The 24,895-nt window shown below is 45.4% G+C and overlaps 14 non-coding genes across 14 annotated transcripts; all 14 read right to left on the reverse strand.

Annotated features, from left to right (window-relative positions):
* Positions 1–50: 50 nt before the first annotated feature.
* Positions 51–169, reverse strand: LOC130398245 (5S ribosomal RNA). The gene has a single exon (XR_008900824.1). It is a non-coding gene; the product is annotated as a 5S ribosomal RNA (ribosomal RNA).
* Positions 170–3,693: 3,524 nt separating this feature from the next.
* LOC130399702 (5S ribosomal RNA) lies at positions 3,694–3,812 on the reverse strand. Its single transcript, XR_008902204.1, has one exon. It is a non-coding gene; the product is annotated as a 5S ribosomal RNA (ribosomal RNA).
* A 10,329-nt stretch (positions 3,813–14,141) lies between these two features.
* On the reverse strand, positions 14,142–14,261 carry LOC130394166 (5S ribosomal RNA). Its single transcript, XR_008897351.1, has one exon. It is a non-coding gene; the product is annotated as a 5S ribosomal RNA (ribosomal RNA).
* Positions 14,262–14,791: 530 nt separating this feature from the next.
* On the reverse strand, positions 14,792–14,910 carry LOC130398246 (5S ribosomal RNA). Its single transcript, XR_008900825.1, has one exon. It is a non-coding gene; the product is annotated as a 5S ribosomal RNA (ribosomal RNA).
* Positions 14,911–15,439: 529 nt separating this feature from the next.
* LOC130398247 (5S ribosomal RNA) lies at positions 15,440–15,558 on the reverse strand. Its single transcript, XR_008900826.1, has one exon. It is a non-coding gene; the product is annotated as a 5S ribosomal RNA (ribosomal RNA).
* A 3,728-nt stretch (positions 15,559–19,286) lies between these two features.
* Positions 19,287–19,405, reverse strand: LOC130398248 (5S ribosomal RNA). The gene has a single exon (XR_008900827.1). It is a non-coding gene; the product is annotated as a 5S ribosomal RNA (ribosomal RNA).
* Positions 19,406–19,934: 529 nt separating this feature from the next.
* On the reverse strand, positions 19,935–20,053 carry LOC130398250 (5S ribosomal RNA). Its single transcript, XR_008900828.1, has one exon. It is a non-coding gene; the product is annotated as a 5S ribosomal RNA (ribosomal RNA).
* Positions 20,054–20,581: 528 nt separating this feature from the next.
* Positions 20,582–20,700, reverse strand: LOC130398252 (5S ribosomal RNA). The gene has a single exon (XR_008900830.1). It is a non-coding gene; the product is annotated as a 5S ribosomal RNA (ribosomal RNA).
* A 529-nt stretch (positions 20,701–21,229) lies between these two features.
* On the reverse strand, positions 21,230–21,348 carry LOC130398253 (5S ribosomal RNA). The gene has a single exon (XR_008900831.1). It is a non-coding gene; the product is annotated as a 5S ribosomal RNA (ribosomal RNA).
* A 528-nt stretch (positions 21,349–21,876) lies between these two features.
* Positions 21,877–21,995, reverse strand: LOC130398254 (5S ribosomal RNA). Its single transcript, XR_008900833.1, has one exon. It is a non-coding gene; the product is annotated as a 5S ribosomal RNA (ribosomal RNA).
* A 529-nt stretch (positions 21,996–22,524) lies between these two features.
* LOC130398256 (5S ribosomal RNA) lies at positions 22,525–22,643 on the reverse strand. Its single transcript, XR_008900834.1, has one exon. It is a non-coding gene; the product is annotated as a 5S ribosomal RNA (ribosomal RNA).
* A 528-nt stretch (positions 22,644–23,171) lies between these two features.
* Positions 23,172–23,290, reverse strand: LOC130398257 (5S ribosomal RNA). Its single transcript, XR_008900835.1, has one exon. It is a non-coding gene; the product is annotated as a 5S ribosomal RNA (ribosomal RNA).
* Positions 23,291–23,818: 528 nt separating this feature from the next.
* On the reverse strand, positions 23,819–23,937 carry LOC130398258 (5S ribosomal RNA). The gene has a single exon (XR_008900836.1). It is a non-coding gene; the product is annotated as a 5S ribosomal RNA (ribosomal RNA).
* Positions 23,938–24,466: 529 nt separating this feature from the next.
* On the reverse strand, positions 24,467–24,585 carry LOC130398259 (5S ribosomal RNA). Its single transcript, XR_008900837.1, has one exon. It is a non-coding gene; the product is annotated as a 5S ribosomal RNA (ribosomal RNA).
* Positions 24,586–24,895: the final 310 nt, after the last annotated feature.

Below are 24,895 nucleotides of genomic sequence, written 5' to 3' on the forward strand. Positions count from 1 at the left end.
GTACGCCACGGTAGGCCACGGAGTCAATGAGCTCGAGTTGAAAAAGAAAAAGCTTACAGCACCTGGTATTCCCAGGCGGTCTCCCATCCAAGTACTAACCAGGCCCGACCCTGCTTAGCTTCCGAGATCAGACGAGATCGGGCGTGTTCAGGGTGGTATGGCCGTAAGCAATTAGTGCAGGCGCAAAACCAGGTTTTATACAGTAGCACATAAGGAGTGAGAAAGCTGCTGAGGCTCGACGTTACACTTTTACAAAAACAATCATTAGTTAGATATAAACGGCAGTAATTGATTCAGTAGGACTCCTTATCCATGTAAACGATCATTGTGACATCTGAATTCATTAATTATCTGAAATACACTGCGTGTGCGTGTGATGTTAAATGTTTGAACCAAGGTTAACGGTTAAAGTGTCAGAGAATGGGTGGTGATTTTTTGACGTCCTCCCATGATCTGAAGTGAGCGTGCGTGTTTGTGTTGGTGAAAGTTTAAGAAATGTACAACTGTCGGTTCAGCTCTCTGGTGCTCCCTGCTGGCAGTATCACTATACTGTCCTCATGTTTCACAAAAATAGTTTTGAGAGACGTTGTCAGTTTTTGTATGTTGCTTAAATCCTCCAAAGCGGTTGGCAGTAAACATCAGGTCACGGTACGCCACGGTAGGCCACGGAGGCAATGAGCTCGAGTTGAAAAAGAAAAAGCTTACAGCACCTGGTATTCCCAGGCGGTCTCCCATCCAAGTACTAACCAGGCCCGACCCTGCTTAGCTTCCGAGATCAGACGAGATCGGGCGTGTTTTTTTTTTTTTTTTTTTTTTTTTTTTTATTAAAATTCCGTATTTACAGTAATTTACAATCTTTTACGGTCATAACCAAACACAGTATGACACACAGAAGACATACAGACAGTTGATAATCACAAATGTACGCAACAATCATATAGAGAGGTTAACCCTAATCATACACAACAAACATTTGCGTCGGAGTGGTCTGCCAGGTCTTAACAAGCAGGAAAAACAATGCCCACACTACACACTAAATCCTAACGTCCCTGATTCCGTTACCATGACTAAAGTGCTGTTCCTAACAAAATACTTGTGAAAATCCTCCCCTTCCCATCATTCAGAACCTCCTTCACATTCCCAACCACATCCTCCTTTACAAGTATTGCCACACCACACGATCTTGCCGTCCCACAATTGACGAATAACAGTCCCCTCCATTTCTCCTTGATTTCTGGCATTTTAGCCTGTGTCCAGTTTGTTTCCTGCAGCACTAAAATATCGGATTTAAAATTGATTAACACCTCATCAAACTTCGCCATATTGTTAAGACCGTTGATATTAATTGATGTGAGTGTGACCATTGAAATCAAAAGACACAGAGTGGGTATTACTGTTAAAATCATTTTTTTTTTTTTACGTACCCCTTTCTTTTTCAAGTTCCTCTGTTCCTCATCGGAATCAACCCCTCTCCTGCGTCTGACCCTGGGCGCCCTCTCCCTACAAACACCCAACGCCTCATTCCCAGACTTATTCTCCCTCTCCCTTCCATCAGCCAGTGTGGGGGGGGAAATTATAGGCGCCATACCACGCCAATGAGACGCGTCGGCTGTAGCCTCAATAGTCACAGCACAAGACCCCCAGGCTGCATCTTCCTCTACTGTAGGCCACCCGGGCGCCTGTAAAGAGAGGAGCCCCGCTTGAGAGCTCCTGCCCCCCCCCAACCCTGTGCCCCCATCTCCCCCTGATGCCGGGGCCATTGACACAACCAAATCCACTTCTAGGCTAGCCCCCGTGCCATGTCCCGCCTCGTTCCCCAACTGTCCAGACCCCCGCGGCACCTTGGCTACGCCCTCCGCTGGTGTAGGGTGCCCAGATGCCGGTAGAGAGGAAAGCTCTCCTTGAGAGCTTTGCCCCCCGGGCAACCCCATGCCCCCCACACCCGGGTCCTTCAGCACAACCTGTAGCTGACTGTCCAAGACTGTCTCCCCGTCAGACAGCTCCCCGTGCTCCATCTCCTCTTCCGCACTCTCTTCCCCTCCACTTTCCTCACTCTCCAACGATACAGCCCTTGAGTCTGGGTCAACTGAGAGGGCACCCCCTCCCACCTGCTCCTCCTTACACACACAATTTCCCTTTCTATTACCACACTCTCTGCATTTAATCACAGCCACACACTCCCTTGCATAGTGTCCCTGCTTCCCGCACTTCCGACAGAGGAAGTCAGGACAGTCCCTCACTATATGTCCAGGCTGGATGCACAATCTACACACCTTTAATTGTCTGTCATGGATGACTCGGAAATATTCAGCACCCTTTTCAGTGTCAAAACGTGTGGACCAAGGCAAGGACCGTACTTCCTTGTTAAACTTCACCTTAACAAACCGTGTACCCTCACATATGGTCATCCCAGGCCACTTCCTCCTTGCAATCGGCGAAACTGCCTCCACACCCCAGTCCGCAAGCTTCTTCAGAATCTCCTCATCCGTAATGTACACTGGTAGACTCATAAAGGACACCACCATCTCATCTGCAGTCAAGTCTTTTGCGACGACGCTGGTCCCCCTTATCCTAAAACCATCCAACAATCGCCTCTTCCCGTTGGGGTGATTCATCGTTACTTCATATTGGTTCAATGAGAGGTAGCGACATCCCAAGACCAATCCACATACACTCTGCATCGCCCTTAGCATCTCCATCATCGGGATTTTCTCCTCTCCCACAAGCTCCACAGCCACAGACAACTCCCTGCAGTAGCTCGGGCCACCATCCGCAACCTTGTCCTCCTTCTCTCTTGTTGCTCTCTCCGCAGTCACCGGTCTCCCGCCTAGTACGTCCTCCGATGTCCTCTTCGCCACACAACCACCATCCGTCACCGCAGCAGGAGCCGTGTTCCGTTCCATGCCGTCTTCCATTCGAGTTTTCGAAACCGCGTGAGACATCGAAAAAAAACCGAACTAAAGTATACTAATACTCCCCCAAACAGCAAGCTGTCGGGGGAATAAACGACTAGACGCAAAACTAACCAAAAAAATATCTATAAATACTTGATTTACCACCAAAAGAATCCTCGCTCCAACACCGTCCTCCTCTCACCACTCAAGCACACCAAACACTTCCTCAATGGGCGTATCACTTCCTCAATGGGCGTGTTCAGGGTGGTATGGCCGTAAGCAATTAGTGCAGGCGCAAAACCAGGTTTTATACAGTAGCACATAAGGAGTGAGAAAGCTGCTGAGGCTCGACGTTACACTTTTACAAAAACAATCATTAGTTAGATATAAACGGCAGTAATTGATTCAGTAGGACTCCTTATCCATGTAAACGATCATTGTGACATCTGAATTCATTAATTATCTGAAATACACTGCGTGTGCGTGTGATGTTAAATGTTTGAACCAAGGTTAACGGTTAAAGTGTCAGAGAATGGGTGGTGATTTTTTGACGTCCTCCCATGATCTGAAGTGAGCGTGCGTGTTTGTGTTGGTGAAAGTTTAAGAAATGTACAACTGTCGGTTCAGCTCTCTGGTGCTCCCTGCTGGCAGTATCACTATACTGTCCTCATGTTTCACAAAAATAGTTTTGAGAGACGTTGTCAGTTTTTGTATGTTGCTTAAATCCTCCAAAGCGGTTGGCAGTAAACATCAGGTCACGGTACGCCACGGAGTCAATGAGCTCGAGTTGAAAAAGAAAAGCTTACAGCACCTGGTATTCCCAGGCGGTCTCCCATCCAAGTACTTACCAGGCCCGACCCTGCTTAGCTTCCGAGATCAGACGAGATCGGGCGTGTTCAGGGTGGTATGGCCGTAAGCAATTAGTGCAGGCGCAAAACCAGGTTTTATACAGTAGCACATAAGGAGTGAGAAAGCTGCTGAGGCTCGACGTTACACTTTTACAAAAACAATCATTAGTTAGATATAAACGGCAGTAATTGATTCAGTAGGACTCCTTATCCATGTAAACGATCATTGTGACATCTGAATTCATTAATTATCTGAAATACACTGCGTGTGCGTGTGATGTTAAATGTTTGAACCAAGGTTAACGGTTAAAGTGTCAGAGAATGGGTGGTGATTTTTTGACGTCCTCCCATGATCTGAAGTGAGCGTGCGTGTTTGTGTTGGTGAAAGTTTAAGAAATGTACAACTGTCGGTTCAGCTCTCTGGTGCTCCCTGCTGGCAGTATCACTATACTGTCCTCATGTTTCACAAAAATAGTTTTGAGAGACGTAGTCAGTTTTTGTATGTTGCTTAAATCCTCCAAAGCGGTTGGCAGTAAACATCAGGTCACGGTACGCCACGGAGTCAATGAGCTCGAGTTGAAAAAGAAAAAGCTTACAGCACCTGGTATTCCCAGGCGGTCTCCCATCCAAGTACTAACCAGGCCCGACCCTGCTTAGCTTCCGAGTTCAGACGAGATCGGGCGTGTTTTTTTTTTATTTTTATTTTTTATTTATTTTTTTTATTAAAATTCCGTATTTACAGTAATTTACAATCTTTTACGGTCATAACCAAACACAGTATGACACACAGAAGACATACAGACAGTGATAATCACAAATGTACGCAACAATCATATAGAGAGGTTAACCCTAATCATACACAACAAACATTTGCGTCGGAGTGGTCTGCCAGTGCCCTATACCACGAAGCTCGCTGGACATACCCAGGCTTTCTTGGGAAAACCTGGCTCGACAGAGCCGCAACTCGCAATCAGAGTTAAATGGTACCACGAAGCTCACTTTAGATTCAATTAGTGGTAGATTCAACCTGGTACAATTAGTACCAGGTTTTCCGCTTTAGGTTCAGTGCGCGTTCACGTGAAAGGGGCGTTTTTTTGCGTCATTTTTCTCACCTTTACGATAGATCAAGCAGTCTATATGCGTAGAAGTGAAAATATTCTGCATATTGTCTGTAAAATAACTATGCCAAATGCAGAATTGTTCGCCATTAATCCAAATAGAATGATGATGATTTAAAAATGCATAAGCAACGTCCATCCTGCCTTATTCTATCATTTAGGGAATTCACTTTAAATACACCCAATTTAAGAAATGTATGGCATGTTTTCTGCCGAGAGGTAGCGGCTCTAGCGTAATGGATTGGTATAAGACCCGAAAGCCAGCGACCGGGGTTCAATTTCGCCGGTCTATCATCATGCATTTTACCCCCATAGATGTGGTGCCAGCACGGCATTGAAAATATGGGTTCAAGTTCGAAATAAGCACAAAAATATAATTCCATAAGCTTTAGTGAATAAGTATTCCATATGCATGAGAATTAGGACTTTTTAAGCTTCACATAAATTTGCATCACTTGGGAGTCGACCCCCCCACGCAGAAACTCAAGACTGACGCGCTACCTCCACTCTAGCACACTGTCACGGAGACACAATGCGCAACAGTAATCATTGTCTAAATAAGGTCCAAAAGGACGATCAAATAACGAACACCCTCTGATGAGAATCTGTATCTCTCATGAAGAACCCCAATTTCGTTGTTTGCACAATGACAATAAAGTCTGAAATCTGAATATCGTCAGACAATGCCAAGGGATCGGTTCTGTCCCGTAAAACCCTCTGTCTCCGGAGAGACGCCTGTACGAGAAGTGCGCCGGGGTCCACGGGAACACCCACAAATGGTGACGCCATTGTCAGAGGAGGGGCTAGGAAGCTGCGCACGCCGATTTAAGTAGCCGATCTCCGGCTAGACTAAGCCGAAAAACTGCTCCCGACCAGGTTTGGTTGCGAGCATAAGTCACCATGGTGATACAGCGACGCTAAAAGAGATCGACTTTCGTGGTACAACTAACCCAGGCTTGGAGCTCAACATACCTCGCTAACCCTCTAAGCGAGCTTCGTGGTACAGGGCCCAGGTCTTAACAAGCAGGAAAAACAATGCCCACACTACACACTAAATCCTAACGTCCCTGATTCCGTTACCATGACTAAAGTGCTGTTCCTAACAAAATACTTGTGAAAATCCTCCCCTTCCCATCATTCAGAACCTCCTTCACATTCCCAACCACATCCTCCTTTACAAGTATTGCCACACCACACGATCTTGCCGTCCCACAATTGACGAATAACAGTCCCCTCCATTTCTCCTTGATTTCTGGCATTTTAGCCTGTGTCCAGTTTGTTTCCTGCAGCACTAAAATATCGGATTTAAAATTGATTAACACCTCATCAAACTTCGCCATATTGTTAAGACCGTTGATATTAATTGATGTGAGTGTGACCATTGAAATCAAAAGACACAGAGTGGGTATTACTGTTAAAATCATTTTTTTTTTTTACGTACCCCTTTCTTTTTCAAGTTCCTCTGTTCCTCATCGGAATCAACCCCTCTCCTGCGTCTGACCCTGGGCGCCCTCTCCCTACAAACACCCAACGCCTCATTCCCAGACTTATTCTCCCTCTCCCTTCCATCAGCCAGTGTGGGGGGGGAAATTATAGGCGCCATACCACGCCAATGAGACGCGTCGGCTGTAGCCTCAATAGTCACAGCACAAGACCCCCAGGCTGCATCTTCCTCTACTGTAGGCCACCCGGGCGCCTGTAAAGAGAGGAGCCCCGCTTGAGAGCTCCTGCCCCCCCCCAACCCTGTGCCCCCATCTCCCCCTGATGCCGGGGCCATTGACACAACCAAATCCACTTCTAGGCTAGCCCCCGTGCCATGTCCCGCCTCGTTCCCCAACTGTCCAGACCCCCGCGGCACCTTGGCTACGCCCTCCGCTGGTGTAGGGTGCCCAGATGCCGGTAGAGAGGAAAGCTCTCCTTGAGAGCTTTGCCCCCCGGGCAACCCCATGCCCCCCACACCCGGGTCCTTCAGCACAACCTGTAGCTGACTGTCCAAGACTGTCTCCCCGTCAGACAGCTCCCCGTGCTCCATCTCCTCTTCCGCACTCTCTTCCCCTCCACTTTCCTCACTCTCCAACGATACAGCCCTTGAGTCTGGGTCAACTGAGAGGGCACCCCCTCCCACCTGCTCCTCCTTACACACACAATTTCCCTTTCTATTACCACACTCTCTGCATTTAATCACAGCCACACACTCCCTTGCATAGTGTCCCTGCTTCCCGCACTTCCGACAGAGGAAGTCAGGACAGTCCCTCACTATATTTCAAGGCTGGATGCACAATCTACACACCTTTAATTGTCTGTCATGGATGACTCGGAAATATTCAGCACCCTTTTCAGTGTCAAAACGTGTGGACCAAGGCAAGGACCGTACTTCCTTGTTAAACTTCACCTTAACAAACCGTGTACCCTCACATATGGTCATCCCAGGCCACTTCCTCCTTGCAATCGGCGAAACTGCCTCCACACCCCAGTCCGCAAGCTTCTTCAGAATCTCCTCATCCGTAATGTACACTGGTAGACTCATAAAGGACACCACCATCTCATCTGCAGTCAAGTCTTTTGCGACGACGCTGGTCCCCCTTATCCTAAAACCATCCAACAATCGCCTCTTCCCGTTGGGGTGATTCATCGTTACTTCATATTGGTTCAATGAGAGGTAGCGACATCCCAAGACCAATCCACATACACTCTGCATCGCCCTTAGCATCTCCATCATCGGGATTTTCTCCTCTCCCACAAGCTCCACAGCCACAGACAACTCCCTGCAGTAGCTCGGGCCACCATCCGCAACCTTGTCCTCCTTCTCTCTTGTTGCTCTCTCCGCAGTCACCGGTCTCCCGCCTAGTACGTCCTCCGATGTCCTCTTCGCCACACAACCACCATCCGTCACCGCAGCAGGAGCCGTGTTCCGTTCCATGCCGTCTTCCATTCGAGTTTTCGAAACCGCGTGAGACATCGAAAAAAAAACCGAACTAAAGTATACTAATACTCCCCCAAACAGCAAGCTGTCGGGGGAATAAACGACTAGACGCAAAACTAACCAAAAAAATATCTATAAATACTTGATTTACCACCAAAAGAATCCTCGCTCCAACACCGTCCTCCTCTCACCACTCAAGCACACCAAACACTTCCTCAATGGGCGTATCACTTCCTCAATGGGCGTGTTCAGGGTGGTATGGCCGTAAGCATTTAGTGCAGGCGCAAAACCAGGTTTTATACAGTAGCACATAAGGAGTGAGAAAGCTGCTGAGGCTCGACGTTACACTTTTACAAAAACAATCATTAGTTAGATATAAACGGCAGTAATTGATTCAGTAGGACTCCTTATCCATGTAAACGATCATTGTGACATCTGAATTCATTAATTATCTGAAATACACTGCGTGTGCGTGTGATGTTAAATGTTTGAACCAAGGTTAACAGGTTAAAGTGTCAGAGAATGGGTGGTGATTTTTTGACGTCCTCCCATGATCTGAAGTGAGCGTGCGTGTTTGTGTTGGTGAAAGTTTAAGAAATGTACAACTGTCGGTTCAGCTCTCTGGTGCTCCCTGCTGGCAGTATCACTATACTGTCCTCATGTTTCACAAAAATAGTTTTGAGAGACGTTGTCAGTTTTTGTATGTTGCTTAAATCCTCCAAAGCGGTTGGCAGTAAACATCAGGTCACGGTACGCCACGGTAGGCCACGGAGGCAATGAGCTCGAGTTGAAAAAGAATAAGCTTACAGCACCTGCTATTCCCAGGCGGTCTCCCATCCAAGTACTAACCAGGCCCGACCCTGCTTAGCTTCCGAGATCAGACGAGATCGGGCGTGTTCTTTTTTTTTTTATCTTTTTTTATTATTTTCCAGTTCACACATTTACAGCAACCGATAACAGAGTATTATTTACATACATCATCTCTGGGGAAACAAAAACTTTTACAAACCCAACTTAATCTCCTTCCCTTATCCTCCCCACATCAATTAATCCCAATGAAGGCAGGACAAATATTGCGCCAAATCAAAAAATACAGCTCAATCTGCATGACCCGGTCTTTTCACCAGTTAAACACAATCTCCCCTCCCTCCCCTTCAGAGACTAATTTACTCCCACTCAAAAAGAAATTTTCCGCCTTGTCTCCTCCATACTTATACATTAAGTTCACATCTCTTTTCATTATTGATTTAAACAACATTTTATTTTCACTTTCCGCCCCTCAAAGTGTGCGTAGTTCCTCCTGCAGACGACCGCGAGTCTGGCATGGCTCAAAACAAAATTCATTAGACAAAAATTAACATTTATTCTTTTTTCAAACGTACCAAACAAAAACAATGTCCTCCACCCTCCCTCCAAGTCTAAATCAGCAGCCCAGTTTTCTTTCAACAGTTCTTTCAAAAACTCAAAGAAATCAACTAACTCCCCACAGTCCAAAAAATAATGTAAAAAGCTCTCATGACCACTTTTGCAAACATCACACATCACATTTACATCATTATTAATCTTATTTAGCACCACGTTTGTATAAATCCTATTGTGTCTGATCAAGAAATCGTTGTTCTCACACTCTATACTATTATACCTTATCCCCATATTTGACCATATTTTCTTTACATTCATACCCACAAACACTCTGCTCCACACTTTCTCAGCTGCCGGCTCCTTCATCACATCCACTATCAACCATCTGTATACTTTCTTCACACTCATTTCTCCAATTTTAGTCTTTTTCCCATTCTCCATCACATATAGCTCAGGCATACTTGTTTCTCCCTTCACCACACATTCACTTTGGATGATCCTGGCCCACTCTAAGGGTATACTGGTTTTAATCTTTTCATATATTTTATTTATTTTCTCTCTATTATCCATCCCCTCCACCTCGCATACCTGATCATAAATGCAATTGTTTCTCAAGAATCCTGGGATGACCTCATAAATGATGTCCTTTATTTGTCTAATCCCTCCTTCTATGAATTTGGGCTCATATAATGTTTTGCCATTGTGTTTAATTTTTTCGTTTAAAAACAGGGCAGTTTTACCAACGGTTGTATCCTCTCGCATTCATATTGCATCTTAGGTAGGAATTTCCTCCAGGCTTCAAAGACCTCCCTATAAAATTCTGGTATGGTTATCGTCATTGACTGTTTTAGGCCCATGTACCACACATACTGTCCTATGCCACCCACATCATTCATATATTTCTCCATAAAATCCTTCCACCCATATTTATATCCTCCCACAATATATTTCTTCACCGTTTTAATCCTTAATGCTGTCTTTTTTGTTTCTATATCTAATAAATTCAGCCCTCCTTCACACCTTTTTCCCACCATTGTCCCATGTGCAATCTTAACTCCCTTCCCCTCCCATATAAAATCACACACAATTTTGTTAAGGTCGTTCTTAACCCATATTGGCATTTCTAATACAGACAACACATACACATAGCCTGATAGTAGCAAACTATTAACCACTGTAACCTTTCCCTTTAACCTGAGCTTCCTTGCCTTCCACCTCCCACATACAGTTTTTATTTTGTTGATAACTCCTGTCCATGTTGTCTCAGTTGCCTCTTTAGTTTCAACACCTAAATATATGCCCAACACTTTAATATACCTATCCTGCACCCTTAAACCTACTCCCTCTCTCTCTATGTTACCTATATACATTATTTCGGATTTTTCTTTATTTATTCTCGCGCCCGACGCTCTCCCATATATCTCTGCCAATTCTAGCACCCTTTTCACACTGTTCCCATCCCTCACCGTTATTGTTGTGTCGTCTGCATATTGATTTATTGTATGTATGCTCCCAGATGGTAGTTGTATGCCCTGAACTCTTGCGTCGTTTTTAATTAGTAAGGCCAGGGGCTCTGCTGAAATGGCATAGAGCAACGCCGATAGGGGACATCCCTGCCTTATCGATCTCCCAAGACAAAATCTGTCAGTCAGCACTCCATTTACTTTGACACAGCTCCTTGCACCCTCGTACAACCTCCTGACCCACCCCACTAATCTCTCTCCAAATCCAAATCTCACCAGTAATCTAAATAAAAACTCATGCTCCACCCTATCAAATGCTTTATTCCAATCTATAGCTAACACTATTCCCCCTGCCCCGTCTCTCTTCATGAATTCTATTGTATCCCTAACTGTCGCTATTGTGTCAGCTATATCCCTACCTGGTATACTGTAACTTTGAGATGTTTTAATTATATTCCCTATCACTCGTTTTATTCTGTTAGCCAACACCTTGGCCAGAATTTTGTAATCTACATTTAGCAGACTTATAGGCCTATAATTCTGCAAGTCTAGTTTACTTCCTTTCTTCTTAAAAACTAAGGTAATCACACCTTCTACCATCCTACCCTGCACTATCCCTGTTTTCTCAGTCTCCCTGAATACCTCTACTAAAATTGATGCCATCTGCTCCTTATATACTTTATAAAATTCAATCCCTATCCCATCACTCCCAGGACTCTTCCCGCTTTTCAGCCCCTCTATCGCCTCCATCACCTCCATCCTACTTATCTCTCTGTCACACCATTCACTATCGTCCACACTCAGCTTGCTTTCTACACTATCCAGTACCTCCACTATACTGTCCTCCTCTAATCCACCCCTCTGATATAACTCCCCATAAAACTCTTGCACCCTCTCCAGTATGGCCACATAGTCTGCTACTACCTCCCCCTCCTTTTTCCTGATTTCATGTATATATGTCCTGCTTTGTTTGCTTTTTTCTAGGCCCAGAAAATACGCTGTGCACCTTTCTCCCTCCAGCGCATATTTAGCTTTGCTCCGTAAAATTGCTCCTCTACATTTCTCTGCCTCATATCTCTGAAGTTCCATCTTTACCTCTATATAATTCTCCATGCTGTAACCTTCTTCATTCTCTGCTTTACTCAGCTCTACCCTCAGTCTTTCCCTCAACTCCTTCTCATTCTTCATCATTTTCACTTTTCTTTTCTTACTGTACCAAATGCTTATTGATTTAATCTTATTCTTCACTTTCTCCCATATCTCCCCAATCTGAGTATCTGCCCTATTCTCTTCAACATATTCTTTAATTTTCTCATTCTCCATATCTAATAACTCCCTAATCTGTTGTTTATATTCATCCTCTTCAATATAACCTGCATTCAAAATCCACATCCCTCCCCCTATCTCCTCTCTCCCTACTTTAATTCTGAATCTCACCCCGTCGTGGTCACTCAGTGCATTTATTTCATGTCTTATTCGGTCTATATGTTTTATGTTCTCTCCCTGTGTTAAAACCAAATCTATCCTGCTTTGTTTCAGTACACCATCCCTCATTTGTCTCCTGGTGAATTCCCTCCTCTCTGGATTCTCATTTCTCCACACATCTACTAAATTCTTGTCCTTCATCATGTCTAACAAGCTCTCCCTCGACTTTTCCCATCTGAACACTACACCTTGCCCTATATCTAACCTGCTACATTTAGTATTAAAATCCCCTACTATTATACATCTCCCAATCACTAGCCCTTTCAGCTCCTCTATTATAATTCTTTTATCTATTTCTATATTCGGAACATATATATTAATTAGTCTAAACAACACATTTTGATACTTAAACTCTATGACTATTATCCTCCCTGTCCTATCTTTATATATCTCTTTTATCTCATCTACCCTATGTTTTTTAATCATTATAGCCACCCCTCTTGCGTTCTTAGCCCCGTTATTATAATAAATCCCCCCCCCCCACACCTCCTTCACCTCTATAACTTTTACGTCATCCCAATTTGTCTCCTGTATGCATAGGATGTCACTTCTATATATATTTAAAAGTGACCTCAGTTTGCCCCTGTCCCTTAAACCATTCACATTAACAGAAGTTACTGTGGTCATGAGAGCTAAAAGAAAGAAAATATTTAAACCAAAAACCAAAGCAAGACTCACATGCCAGACCGCGGTCCTTTACTTCTCACTCCCCGTGTCTTCTCCTCCTCTGCTTTCCTTTTGGCGGCCAGTTCTTTTGTCTTCTTCCCTCCTTTTCGTCCTCTGCCCTCCTGTCTTTGCTCCTCATCTATTTTTTCCACCGGTTGTTCTGCTCTCCCTCGTTCACCGTCTGTAGCCTCCGACACATCATCGTACTCCGCTTTTCCCCCCTGCTCCATCATCTGTTCGTCACCGTCCTTCTCAGCACTGTCGCCGCTGTCAGATCTATACCGCCAATCCAGTTCTTTTTCCGCTTCCTCGTTCTCACCTCCCGTCTCCTCTTCAGCTCCCCTTCCGTCATCGTTCTCTCCGTCTTTATCCTCCATCTGTTCTCCTCTCTCCTCCTCCCTCGCCGCTGCGTTCCGTTCCTCACACTCCCGCGCATAATGCCCTGTCTTCTGGCACCTGAAGCACTTGAAATCAGGGCACTCCCTGAAGATGTGTCCTGGCTTGATGCAGAGTCGGCACACCCGCACCTGTCGATCATGTATCACTCTAAAGTACTCCGCTCCTCTCAGTGTCTCTAACTTGGTTGAGTACGGGAGCGATCGTACCTGCTCATTAAAGCGGACTTTTAAAAATCTTGTCCCGTCCGCAATCTCCGTCCCCGGCCACTTGCGCCGTTTGATGACAGATATTGGCCGCACACCCCACTCCTCCAGCCTTGCCAGTATTGTTGCATCTTCCATGTAAACAGGCAAGTTAATAAATGACACCACCATGTCACTGTTCACAATCTCCCTGCCATGCACTAAGGCTCCTTTTACACGCACGCCGTCCAGGAGCTTGCGCTTTCCCACCTCATCCTTCATGGTGATTTCATAGTTTTTTTCCCCTCTCACACGGCATCCGCTCACCACTCCACATTGCACTGCCACTTCCCGCAGAATATCCATCATGGAAATCACCGCTGTTCCCTCCACCTCAACGTCCACTGTCAGCTCTTTCCCGTACTCTTTCTGCCGTCCTTCTCCCGTTTCTGGCCGATTCTCAATCCCATTCCTTCCCTCTTCCTCCAGTGCTCCAACTCCACTGCTAGGCATTGTCTGCTCCGGTCCTTTGTCTGCTGCCATGTGGTCCATCCGTCAAATGAAAGCCTCCCCAAACAGCAAAAAAAGCTGTGGGGAGATTTAGAACTATAATTAAATTACGATTTTGTCAAAATAATATAATCTACAAATCAACAAGAAGAAAAACACCAGGCTGCTGTATCAGCCTACTCTGCCAACAAACTTTTTCCTGCTTCCTTCACTTCCTGCTTTGCGCACCTGAACGAGATCAGACGAGATCGGGCGTGTTTTTTTTTTTTTTCTTTTGGTGACACCCGTCACTACTTACAGCAACCTGGGCTTCTGAGGAGGTCTCCCATCCAAGTACTAACCAGGCCCGACCCTGCTTAGCTTCCGAGATCAGACGAGATCGGGCGTGTTCAGGGTGGTATGGCCGTAAGCAATTAGTGCAGGCGCAAAACCAGGTTTTATACAGTAGCACATAAGGAGTGAGAAAGCTGCTGAGGCTCGACGTTACACTCTTTACAAAAACAATCATTAGTTAGATATAAACGGCAGTAATTGATTCAGTAGGACTCCTTATCCATGTAAACGATCATTGTGACATCTGAATTCATTAATTATCTGAAATACACTGCGTGTGCGTGTGATGTTAAATGTTTGAACCAAGGTTAACGGTTAAAGTGTCAGAGAATGGGTGGTGATTTTTTGACGTCCTCCCATGATCTGAAGTGAGCGTGCGTGTTTGTGTTGGTGAAAGTTTAAGAAATGTACAACTGTCGGTTCAGCTCTCTGGTGCTCCCTGCTGGCAGTATCACTATACTGTCCTCATGTTTCACAAAAATAGTTTTGAGAGACGTTGTCAGTTTTTGTATGTTGCTTAAATCCTCCAAAGCGGTTGGCAGTAAACATCAGGTCACGGTACGCCACGGTAGGCCACGGAGTCAATGAGCTCGAGTTGAAAAAGAAAAAGCTTACAGCACCTGGTATTCCCAGGCGGTCTCCCATCCAAGTACTAACCAGGCCCGACCCTGCTTAGCTTCCGAGATCAGACGAGATCGGGCGTGTTCAGGGTGGTATGGCCGTAAGCAATTAGTGCAGGCGCAAAACCAGGTTTTATACAGTAGCACATAAGGAGTGAGAAAGCTGCTGAGGCTCGACGTTACACTTTTACAAAAACAATCATTAGTTAGATATAAACGGCAGTAATTGATTCAGTAGGACTCCTTATCCATGTAAATCGATCATTGTGACATCTGAATTCATTAATTATCTGAAATACACTGCGTGTGCGTGTGATGTTAAATGTTTGAACCAAGGTTAACGGTTAAAGTGTCAGAGAATGGGTGGTGATTTTTTGACGTCCTCCCATGATCTGAAGTGAGCGTGCGTGTTTGTGTTGGTGAAAGTTTAAGAAATGTACAACTGTCGGTTCAGCTCTCTGGTGCTCCCTGCTGGCAGTATCACTATACTGTCCTCATGTTTCACAAAAATAGTTTTGAGAGACGTTGTCAGTTTTTGTATGTTGCTTAATCCTCCAAAGCGGTTGGCAGTAAACATCAGGTCACGGTACGCCACGGTAGGCCACGGAGTCAATGAGCTCGAGTTGAAAAAGAAAAAGCTTACAGCACCTGGTATTCCCAGGCGGTCTCCCATCCAAGTACTAACCAGGCCCGACCCTGCTTAGCTTCCGAGATCAGACGAGATCGGGCGTGTTCAGGGTGGTATGGCCGTAAGCAATTAGTGCAGGCGCAAAACCAGGTTTTATACAGTAGCACATAAGGAGTGAGAAAGCTGCTGAGGCTCGACGTTACACTTTTACAAAAACAATCATTAGTTAGATATAAACGGCAGTAATTGATTCAGTAGGACTCCTTATCCATGTAAACGATCATTGTGACATCTGAATTCATTAATTATCTGAAATACACTGCGTGTGCGTGTGATGTTAAATGTTTGAACCAAGGTTAACGGTTAAAGTGTCAGAGAATGGGTGGTGATTTTTTGACGTCCTCCCATGATCTGAAGTGAGCGTGCGTGTTTGTGTTGGTGAAAGTTTAAGAAATGTACAACTGTCGTTTCAGCTCTCTGGTGCTCCCTGCTGGCAGTATCACTATACTGTCCTCATGTTTCACAAAAATAGTTTTGAGAGACGTTGTCAGTTTTTGTATGTTGCTTAAATCCTCCAAAGCGGTTGGCAGTAAACATCAGGTCACGGTACGCCACGGTAGGCCACGGAGGCAATGAGCTCGAGTTGAAAAAGAAAAAGCTTACAGCACCTGGTATTCCCAGGCGGTCTCCCATCCAAGTACTAACCAGGCCCGACCCTGCTTAGCTTCCGAGATCAGACGAGATCGGGCGTGTTTTTTTTTTTCTTTTTTATTATCAAAAATAGATTCAATTTTATACAATTACACATTCATTTATACGTATATCAATAAAAGTAAATGAAAAACAGTCCCACAAATTAAACCACCCTCAGAAACCGCACAAACAATTAACTAAGCACACTTTCTCTTTTAAATTAAAATAAGAACAACACAGCAAAAGCAGTATCTTTTCCCGAATACACTTACCCTCGAAATTAAACCGCCCCCTCAATCCCAAAGCACAAACCGAATAGCCAAACACAGATTCTTTTAACCTCGACCATTTACCCACAAAATTAAACCACCCCTCATTCGAAAAAACCACACAAAACCAAAATCCCACAAAAAAACCCCCCACTCTCCCACCTCCAAAAATAAGCCACCCCCTTTAAACCACCCAAATCAACCCCAAACGGTGCCCTGCTCAGTCATCCATACAATTCCATTCTCATTCACACCACATACTCCTGCGCTCTCTACAAACATACTCACAAACAAAGCCTCGTCCACAACATACAGCATTCGTAAGTGTCTTTTCCATTCATTCACAAACAGCCTCCATGCATCCAACTTTCTCCTTTCATACAGCGCAAAATCGCGTCTGTTAAAAATCGCCCTCCTTGCGAATCCAAAGATCATATTGATCATTTTCCAATTTCTATATTTCCTACTCACTCCCAAGAGTACAGACAATTCCCACCCCCGTTCCACCCAGCAGTCTCCCACACTGCACCCTCCCAGCAGCCCCTTGATTTTTCCCCAGAATTCCACTAGCTCGCAACTCTTTCCAATATGGCATTTCTTTTATATTCAGTTCTCATAACGTTCGCATTCAGGGAAAAAATAACCAAAGCCATAAATAATAAAAATAAAATAAGGAAAACCAACGAAAAAGAGCCAGCTAGCACAATAACCTTCATCAAAAAAATTAACAATTCTTATTCTTCTTCCCACTCCCCTCCGTTTTTGCTTTGCGGACAGCCCTTTTTTTTCGCCTCCCTGTAGCTCCTCCATGTCCATATCACTCCCCGAGCTCCACCTCCACGCACAGGTATTATCAACAAAATCCCCACTCTCACCCACCTCATCATTGCCCCAAGTCATATTAAGTACAGTTTTCCCCGTTCCCATCCCCCAACATTTCCTTACCCCTTCCCGTCTTTCACCTCTGACTTCACGCTCCTGTCTACCTGCCGCCGCGGCGGCCCCTCGCTCCGCTTCCTCCCTCAGGTCCGCAGGCTGGCCCGAGGTGAGCTCCTCTACCAGCAACGTGGGGAATTCCTCCCCCCCGAGGAACCGTCCCGGTCCATGCTCGCGCCAGGCCTCCTCCTCGTTGCCTCACACCACCGTCATCCGGCGCCCCGGTTCGTCACCATACAGCTCGCCGCCCGTTCCTACCTCCGCCTTCTTCCACGGCGTATACAGTCTCTCTCTCTCCTCGCATGTCATACAACTTTGCCACCCAGTGGCACACTCCGAGCGTAGTGGCCCTGGCATCCACAATTATGCAGGTAAAATCCGGCGCACTCACGCAGGATGTGGCCCGGCCTGCATACAGCTCCTGCAAACCTTCATCTGGCGGTCGTGGATTACTCTAAAGTATTCAACACCCGTTGCCGGTATTGAATTTAGTGGAATATGGCAGATTGCACGAGCTCATTAAATTTGACCGTACAATCCTTGTACCATCGGCAATATTGGTGCCCGGCCCCATCCTCCTCTTGATGGACGAAAGCGCCCGGACTCCCCACCCACTTAGTTTATCCAGGATTTCCGCATCAGAAATGTATGCTGGCAGGGTAAGAAAGGAAACCACCAGCTCGTCCTTACATAGTTCTCTGGCAATAATCCTAGTGTTGGGTTATTTTAAACCCATCGAGCAAGACGGTCCTTCCCCCTCTCTCCGCCACACCGTCACCTCCAGCTTCCCGAGGGCCAGCACCCTACAGGCCCTGATTTCTCCGCACACGACCGCCATAGCCTTCATTAATTCTCCTATGGGTATAACGTCCCCGCACTGCTCCACGCAAACCGTGAGCCTCCTCTCATACATGCGCTCTACCTTCTTAATCCCGTCCACTGTTTCTCCACCAGCCACCTGCTCTTGCCCGCCTCCAGCCGCCTTGCCGTTCCCATCTCCCCGCTCTCTCCTTCTCTCCTTTCTCCTCCCGACTCCTCCGCAACACTCCTTCCTCCTCGCAACCCGCCAGCTTTTCCGTCCTCCTCCACCTCAAGTCCTGCTCCATTCACCGTCCCTCCAGCTCGCTGCCCGCCGGCACTCATTTCGCCCGGTGGCTTCGCCGAAGCTAGGCCCCGGATCATTCTCGCCTCCACCGTTGCAAACAAACAAAAACGACTGGAAAAGTATATATATAATAACTCAGGGCGATCCCCCAACAGTCTATGACTGCGGGGGACGAAAAAAAACACAAAATAACTGGTTGTTAGACCAGATAGCAACACTCCAAAATTCTCTCCACCAGAACAAACAATTTACCATGCGGCTGTCCAAAAAAACACTACGTACTCCGACACTGTAGGGGGCGTCAGGGTGGTATGGCCGTAAGCAATTAGTGCAGGCGCAAAACCAGGTTTTATACAGTAGCACATAAGGAGTGAGAAAGCTGCTGAGGCTCGACGTTACACTTTTACAAAAACAATCATTAGTTAGATATAAACGGCAGTAATTGATTCAGTAGGACTCCTTATCCATGTAAACGATCATTGTGACATCTGAATTCATTAATTATCTGAAATACACTGCGTGTGCGTGTGATGTTAAATGTTTGAACCAAGGTTAACGGTTAAAGTGTCAGAGAATGGGTGGTGATTTTTTGACGTCCTCCCATGATCTGAAGTGAGCGTGCGTGTTTGTGTTGGTGAAAGTTTAAGAAATGTACAACTGTCGGTTCAGCTCTCTGGTGCTCCCTGCTGGCAGTATCACTATACTGTCCTCATGTTTCACAAAAATAGTTTTGAGAGACGTTGTCAGTTTTTGTATGTTGCTTAAATCCTCCAAAGCGGTTGGCAGTAAACATCAGGTCACGGTACGCCACGGTAGGCCACGGAGTCAATGAGCTCGAGTTGAAAAAGAAAAAGCTTACAGCACCTGGTATTCCCAGGCGGTCTCCCATCCAAGTACTAACCAGGCCCGACCCTGCTTAGCTTCCGAGATCAGACGAGATCGGGCGTGTTCAGGGTGGTATGGCCGTAAGCAATTAGTGCAGGCGCAAAACCAGGTTTTATACAGTAGCACATAAGGAGTGAGAAAGCTGCTGAGGCTCGACGTTACACTTTTACAAAAACAATCATTAGTTAGATATAAACGGCAGTAATTGATTCAGTAGGACTCCTTATCCATGTAAACGATCATTGTGACATCTGAATTCATTAATTATCTGAAATACACTGCGTGTGCGTGTGATGTTAAATGTTTGAACCAAGGTTAACGGTTAAAGTGTCAGAGAATGGGTGGTGATTTTTTGACGTCCTCCCATGATCTGAAGTGAGCGTGCGTGTTTGTGTTGGTGAAAGTTTAAGAAATGTACAACTGTCGGTTCAGCTCTCTGGTGCTCCCTGCTGGCAGTATCACTATACTGTCCTCATGTTTCACAAAAATAGTTTTGAGAGACGTTGTCAGTTTTTGTATGTTGCTTAAATCCTCCAAAGCGGTTGGCAGTAAACATCAGGTCACGGTACGCCACGGTAGGCCACGGAGTCAATGAGCTCGAGTTGAAAAAGAAATAGCTTACAGCACCTGGTATTCCCAGGCGGTCTCCCATCCAAGTACTAACCAGGCCCGACCCTGCTTAGCTTCCGAGATCAGACGAGATCGGGCGTGTTCAGGGTGGTATGGCCGTAAGCAATTAGTGCAGGCGCAAAACCAGGTTTTATACAGTAGCACATAAGGAGTGAGAAAGCTGCTGAGGCTCGACGTTACACTCTTACAAAAACAATCATTAGTTAGATATAAACGGCAGTAATTGATTCAGTAGGACTCCTTATCCATGTAAACGATCATTGTGACATCTGAATTCATTAATTATCTGAAATACACTGCGTGTGCGTGTGATGTTAAATGTTTGAACCAAGGTTAACGGTTAAAGTGTCAGAGAATGGGTGGTGATTTTTGACGTCCTCCCATGATCTGAAGTGAGCGTGCGTGTTTGTGTTGGTGAAAGTTTAAGAAATGTACAACTGTCGGTTCAGCTCTCTGGTGCTCCCTGCTGGCAGTATCACTATACTGTCCTCATGTTTCACAAAAATAGTTTTGAGAGACGTTGTCAGTTTTTGTATGTTGCTTAAATCCTCCAAAGCGGTTGGCAGTAAACATCAGGTCACGGTACGCCACGGTAGGCCACGGAGTCAATGAGCTCGAGTTGAAAAAGAAAAAGCTTACAGCACCTGGTATTCCCAGGCGGTCTCCCATCCAAGTACTAACCAGGCCCGACCCTGCTTAGCTTCCGAGATCAGACGAGATCGGGCGTGTTCAGGGTGGTATGGCCGTAAGCAATTAGTGCAGGCGCAAAACCAGGTTTTATACAGTAGCACATAAGGAGTGAGAAAGCTGCTGAGGCTCGACGTTACACTTTTACAAAAACAATCATTAGTTAGATATAAACGGCAGTAATTGATTCAGTAGGACTCCTTATCCATGTAAACGATCATTGTGACATCTGAATTCATTAATTATCTGAAATACACTGCGTGTGCGTGTGATGTTAAATGTTTGAACCAAGGTTAACGGTTAAAGTGTCAGAGAATGGGTGGTGATTTTTTGACGTCCTCCCATGATCTGAAGTGAGCGTGCGTGTTTGTGTTGGTGAAAGTTTAAGAAATGTACAACTGTCGGTTCAGCTCTCTGGTGCTCCCTGCTGGCAGTATCACTATACTGTCCTCATGTTTCACAAAAATAGTTTTGAGAGACGTTGTCAGTTTTTGTATGTTGCTTAAATCCTCCAAAGCGGTTGGCAGTAAACATCAGGTCACGGTACGCCACGGTAGGCCACGGAGTCAATGAGCTCGAGTTGAAAAAGAAAAAGCTTACAGCACCTGGTATTCCCAGGCGGTCTCCCATCCAAGTACTAACCAGGCCCGACCCTGCTTAGCTTCCGAGATCAGACGAGATCGGGCGTGTTCAGGGTGGTATGGCCGTAAGCAATTAGTGCAGGCGCAAAACCAGGTTTTATACAGTAGCACATAAGGAGTGAGAAAGCTGCTGAGGCTCGACGTTACACTTTACAAAAACAATCATTAGTTAGATATAAACGGCAGTAATTGATTCAGTAGGACTCCTTATCCATGTAAACGATCATTGTGACATCTGAATTCATTAATTATCTGAAATACACTGCGTGTGCGTGTGATGTTAAATGTTTGAACCAAGGTTAACGGTTAAAGTGTCAGAGAATGGGTGGTGATTTTTTGACGTCCTCCCATGATCTGAAGTGAGCGTGCGTGTTTGTGTTGGTGAAAGTTTAAGAAATGTACAACTGTCGGTTCAGCTCTCTGGTGCTCCCTGCTGGCAGTATCACTATACTGTCCTCATGTTTCACAAAAATAGTTTTGAGAGACGTTGTCAGTTTTTGTATGTTGCTTAAATCCTCCAAAGCGGTTGGCAGTAAACATCAGGTCACGGTACGCCACGGTAGGCCACGGAGTCAATGAGCTCGAGTTGAAAAAGAAAAAGCTTACAGCACCTGGTATTCCCAGGCGGTCTCCCATCCAAGTACTAACCAGGCCCGACCCTGCTTAGCTTCCGAGATCAGACGAGATCGGGCGTGTTCAGGGTGGTATGGCCGTAAGCAATTAGTGCAGGCGCAAAACCAGGTTTTATACAGTAGCACATAAGGAGTGAGAAAGCTGCTGAGGCTCGACGTTACACTTTTACAAAAACAATCATTAGTTAGATATAAACGGCAGTAATTGATTCAGTAGGACTCCTTATCCATGTAAACGATCATTGTGACATCTGAATTCATTAATTATCTGAAATACACTGCGTGTGCGTGTGATGTTAAATGTTTGAACCAAGGTTAACGGTTAAAGTGTCAGAGAATGGGTGGTGATTTTTTGACGTCCTCCCATGATCTGAAGTGAGCGTGCGTGTTTGTGTTGGTGAAAGTTTAAGAAATGTACAACTGTCGGTTCAGCTCTCTGGTGCTCCCTGCTGGCAGTATCACTATACTGTCCTCATGTTTCACAAAAATAGTTTTGAGAGACGTTGTCAGTTTTTGTATGTTGCTTAAATCCTCCAAAGCGGTTGGCAGTAAACATCAGGTCACGGTACGCCACGGTAGGCCACGGAGTCAATGAGCTCGAGTTGAAAAAGAAAAAGCTTACAGCACCTGGTATTCCCAGGCGGTCTCCCATCCAAGTACTAACCAGGCCCGACCCTGCTTAGCTTCCGAGATCAGACGAGATCGGGCGTGTTCAGGGTGGTATGGCCGTAAGCAATTAGTGCAGGCGCAAAACCAGGTTTTATACAGTAGCACATAAGGAGTGAGAAAGCTGCTGAGGCTCGACGTTACACTCTTACAAAAACAATCATTAGTTAGATATAAACGGCAGTAATTGATTCAGTAGGACTCCTTATCCATGTAAACGATCATTGTGACATCTGAATTCATTAATTATCTGAAATACACTGCGTGTGCGTGTGATGTTAAATGTTTGAACCAAGGTTAACGGTTAAAGTGTCAGAGAATGGGTGGTGATTTTTTGACGTCCTCCCATGATCTGAAGTGAGCGTGCGTGTTTGTGTTGGTGAAAGTTTAAGAAATGTACAACTGTCGGTTCAGCTCTCTGGTGCTCCCTGCTGGCAGTATCACTATACTGTCCTCATGTTTCACAAAAATAGTTTTGAGAGACGTTGTCAGTTTTTGTATGTTGCTTAAATCCTCCAAAGCGGTTGGCAGTAAACATCAGGTCACGGTACGCCACGGTAGGCCACGGAGTCAATGAGCTCGAGTTGAAAAAGAAAAGCTTACAGCACCTGGTATTCCCAGGCGGTCTCCCATCCAAGTACTAACCAGGCCCGACCCTGCTTAGCTTCCGAGATCAGACGAGATCGGGCGTGTTCAGGGTGGTATGGCCGTAAGCAATTAGTGCAGGCGCAAAACCAGGTTTTATACAGTAGCACATAAGGAGTGAGAAAGCTGCTGAGGCTCGACGTTACACTTTACAAAAACAATCATTAGTTAGATATAAACGGCAGTAATTGATTCAGTAGGACTCCTTATCCATGTAAACGATCATTGTGACATCTGAATTCATTAATTATCTGAAATACACTGCGTGTGCGTGTGATGTTAAATGTTTGAACCAAGGTTAACGGTTAAAGTGTCAGAGAATGGGTGGTGATTTTTTGACGTCCTCCCATGATCTGAAGTGAGCGTGCGTGTTTGTGTTGGTGAAAGTTTAAGAAATGTACAACTGTCGGTTCAGCTCTCTGGTGCTCCCTGCTGGCAGTATCACTATACTGTCCTCATGTTTCACAAAAATAGTTTTGAGAGACGTTGTCAGTTTTTGTATGTTGCTTAAATCCTCCAAAGCGGTTGGCAGTAAACATCAGGTCACGGTACGCCACGGTAGGCCACGGAGTCAATGAGCTCGAGTTGAAAAAGAAAAAGCTTACAGCACCTGGTATTCCCAGGCGGTCTCCCATCCAAGTACTAACCAGGCCCGACCCTGCTTAGCTTCCGAGATCAGACGAGATCGGGCGTGTTCAGGGTGGTATGGCCGTAAGCAATTAGTGCAGGCGCAAAACCAGGTTTTATACAGTAGCACATAAGGAGTGAGAAAGCTGCTGAGGCTCGACGTTACACTTTTACAAAAACAATCATTAGTTAGATATAAACGGCAGTAATTGATTCAGTAGGACTCCTTATCCATGTAAACGATCATTGTGACATCTGAATTCATTAATTATCTGAAATACACTGCGTGTGCGTGTGATGTTAAATGTTTGAACCAAGGTTAACGGTTAAAGTGTCAGAGAATGGGTGGTGATTTTTTGACGTCCTCCCATGATCTGAAGTGAGCGTGCGTGTTTGTGTTGGTGAAAGTTTAAGAAATGTACAACTGTCGGTTCAGCTCTCTGGTGCTCCCTGCTGGCAGTATCACTATACTGTCCTCATGTTTCACAAAAATAGTTTTGAGAGACGTTGTCAGTTTTTGTATGTTGCTTAAATCCTCCAAAGCGGTTGGCAGTAAACATCAGGTCACGGTACGCCACGGTAGGCCACGGAGTCAATGAGCTCGAGTTGAAAAAGAAAAAGCTTACAGCACCTGGTATTCCCAGGCGGTCTCCCATCCAAGTACTAACCAGGCCCGACCCTGCTTAGCTTCCGAGATCAGACGAGATCGGGCGTGTTCAGGGTGGTATGGCCGTAAGCAATTAGTGCAGGCGCAAAACCAGGTTTTATACAGTAGCACATAAGGAGTGAGAAAGCTGCTGAGGCTCGACGTTACACTTTTACAAAAACAATCATTAGTTAGATATAAACGGCAGTAATTGATTCAGTAGGACTCCTTATCCATGTAAACGATCATTGTGACATCTGAATTCATTAATTATCTGAAATACACTGCGTGTGCGTGTGATGTTAAATGTTTGAACCAAGGTTAACGGTTAAAGTGTCAGAGAATGGGTGGTGATTTTTTGACGTCCTCCCATGATCTGAAGTGAGCGTGCGTGTTTGTGTT

Source organism: Gadus chalcogrammus, chromosome 12, assembly GCF_026213295.1.
Source record: "Gadus chalcogrammus isolate NIFS_2021 chromosome 12, NIFS_Gcha_1.0, whole genome shotgun sequence".
NCBI lineage: Eukaryota > Metazoa > Chordata > Actinopteri > Gadiformes > Gadidae > Gadus > Gadus chalcogrammus.